Raw genomic sequence first — 3,098 nt, forward strand, 5'->3', positions numbered from 1 at the left:
TCTTTCCCTCTCTCTTCTCTTTATGGGACCCCTATAATGCAAATAGTACTATTGATGTAGTCCCAGAAATCTCTCAAACTTCCTTATTTCTTTGTATTCTTTTTTTCTTTTTTCTGTTCAGCTTCAGTGATTTCTACTACTCTGTCTTCCAGCTTGCTGATCTGTTCCTCTGTATCATCTAATCCATTCTTGATTCCTTCTAGTGTATTTTTTATTTCAGTTATTGTATTCTGCAGCTCTGCTTGGTTCTTTATATTTTCTAGCTCTGTTATAAACTTCTAACTTCTCACTCTGTCCATCCAGTCTTCTCCAGAATTCTTTGAGCATCTTTACAATCATTACCTTGAAATCTTTATCAGGTAGATTGCTTATCTTCACTTCACTTAGTTCCTCTTCTGAGGTTTTATCTTATTCTTTCATTTGGAACATACTCCTCTCTTGCCTTATTTTGCTTAAATTGCTGTTCTTATTTCTGTGTATTTGTCAGGTTGTTACATTTCCTGACCTTGAAGAAGTGACTTTTTGTAGGAGAAGTCCTACGCATTCCAGCAGTGCACTCCTTCCTGGTCACCAGAGCTATAGGTTCTAGGGTATCCCCTATGTTGGCTGCATAGGTCCTTCTGTTGTAGAAGGCTGACTACTATGGGCAAGTCTGGTAGGCATGGCCAGCCCTCAGTTGGGTTGTTTGTCAGGCCCTGCCTTGTACAGAGGCTGCTGGCCACTAGCAGGTGTGGCTGGGTCACAAGGTGACTGGCTGCAGAGCCCCAGATGGTCCCAGGGCTGGTGCTAGTCAACTGGTGGGCTGAGCCACATCTGGCAAGGGTGGTTGTAGGGACAGGGTTCCAAGATATAGTGTCAGCCTGCTGATGGGTGGGGCTGATCCCTGACACAGCTGACTGTAGGGTCCATGGAGCCCAAAGCTGGTGTCAGCCCACTGGTGATTGATTACTTTAGGGTTAGTGTCAGTGCACTGGTATGCAGGGGCAGGTCTTGGGCCCATTAGTGGACAGGGTCCCAGGGTGGCTGTGGGCACAGGGAGTCTGAGGTTGAGTTCCTGTCAAGGTAGCTACTTAGCTTGAGGGTCCCAGTACTGGCACTAACAGGCTAGTGGGCAAGGCCAGTTCCCAGTGCTAATAATCTACAGGAAGGATTCCAAAATGGCACTTGCCAGCACCAGTGTCCTCATGGTAGAATAAGCTCCCCAAGATGGCTGACGTCAGTATGTCCCCAGGGTGAGTTCCAGTTTCCTCTTGCCTCTTTAGGAGGCTCCCCAAGATCAGCAGGTGTATCTGACCCAGGCTCCTTTCAAATAACTGCTTCTGCCCTAGGTTGCAGAGCATGTGAGATTTTGTGTGCACCATTTAAGAGTGGAGTCTCTATTTCCCACAGCCTTGTGTGTCTCCTGAAAGTAAGCCCAGCTGGCCTTCAAAGCCAAACATTCTGAGACTTGTCTTCCTGGTACAGGACCCCCAAGACTGGGGAGTCCAATGTAGGGCTTGGACCCCTCAGCCTTTGGGAAGAAACTTTACAATTGTAATTATCCTCCCATTTGTGGGTCACCCACTAGGGGGTATGGGTCTTGTCTATACTGCATCTTAGCCCCTCCTGACTATCATGTTGTGGTTCCTTTTTTACACCTTTAATTGTACAAGATCTTTTCTACTAGTCTCTTGTCTTTCTTATCAATAGTGCTCATTAAATGGTTGTAATTTTGTTGTGCCCATGGAAGGAGGAGAGCTCAGGATCTTGGTCATTCCCCCTGGGGAACTTATCTTTAACATATAAGCTTTTAGTCCCCATTCTAGATATGATGAATCAGAATATTTGGATATAGTGTCTACAAGCCCCTTTTTATTTATTTATTTATTTTTTCTTGCGTTATGCGGGCCTCTCACTGTTGTGGCCTCTCCCATTTGCGGAGCACAGGCTCCGGACGCGCAGGCTCAGCGGCCATGGCTCACGGGCCCAGCCGCTCCGCGGCATGTGGGATCCTCCCGAAACGGGGCACGAACCCGCGTCTCCTGCATCGGCAGGCGGACTCTCAAGCACTGCGCCACCAGGGAAGCCCAAGCCCCTTTTTAAAAATTTATCCAGATGATCCTACTGTACAATCACTAGTGGAATATACTCTTCTAGAGTCTGGAGTAGAGACAATTACTTCTGGGATTAGAATTCAAAGCAATAATGCAAAAGATATCTCTCTAGGAAGGGCAAAAGCATAAATTCATAAATGTTAAAATAAATATACATATATTCAGAGCTGGATTTTCCTCCTTTTTTCCTTGTGTAGCTCTGGAAAATGTTCAATCCTGACCAGTATGTATGAGTCATGAATTATTTCAACATCCTTGCTTATGAATATCACACGTGTTTTTTCTTCAACTGGTTGCTATATGTGCTCCATTGGTTTCTTTTCACATCTATCAAAAACAGTCCCCTTACATCAAATAACATTCTATCTCATACCATCAATGATACATCTCTTCTGTGGGGACTCACAGCTGGTTCTTCTGACTCCTCTTTTCTACATGGGAAGTGAAGCTCAATCCTTCATATCTCCAACCATTCTCTATCTCCCAACAATCTACTCCAACCAAGTCTGGACCACAACAATGGGGAATAAGAAAATAGAAGCTGGGCTTCCCTGGTGGTGCAGTGGTTGAGAGTCTGCCTGCCGATGCAGGGGACACGGGTTCGTGCTCCGATCCGGGAAGATCCCACATGCCGCGGAGCGGCTTTGCCACTGAGTCATGGCCGCTGAGCCTGCCCGTCTGGAGCCTGCGCTCCGCAACAGGAGGGGCCACAACAGTGAGAGGCCCGCATACCGCAAAAAAAAAAGAATATAGAAGCTGCCCACAAATGCTACAATAAAATTCACATGTATCACAGGGAAAAATTCTGACTAATATTTCCAAATCTACATCTCCTTTCTTCACAAAGGAAAATTACCATTTCTTATTGTAGAGTGAAGATCAGACTTGGTTGAAAAGCCCGGTAGGCCAGGAATTGGAAGTTTGGGCTCAATCATACTACATTTGAAATGAATCTCTTATCTCACTTTAACTACCTACCATTATGGGTAACAGAAATAGGGAAAG

At 45.5% G+C, this 3,098-nt stretch overlaps 1 protein-coding gene across 1 annotated transcript in view; it reads right to left on the bottom strand.

Annotated features, from left to right (window-relative positions):
- The window catches only part of GUCY1A2 (guanylate cyclase 1 soluble subunit alpha 2), a 382,047-nt gene that overhangs the window by 327,520 nt on the left and 51,429 nt on the right, over positions 1-3,098 (bottom strand). The gene's annotated exons all lie outside the window — the stretch shown is intronic.

This window comes from Lipotes vexillifer, unplaced genomic scaffold, assembly GCF_000442215.2.
Source record: "Lipotes vexillifer unplaced genomic scaffold, Lipotes_vexillifer_v1.1 scaffold825, whole genome shotgun sequence".
NCBI classification, from domain to species: domain Eukaryota; kingdom Metazoa; phylum Chordata; class Mammalia; order Artiodactyla; family Lipotidae; genus Lipotes; species Lipotes vexillifer.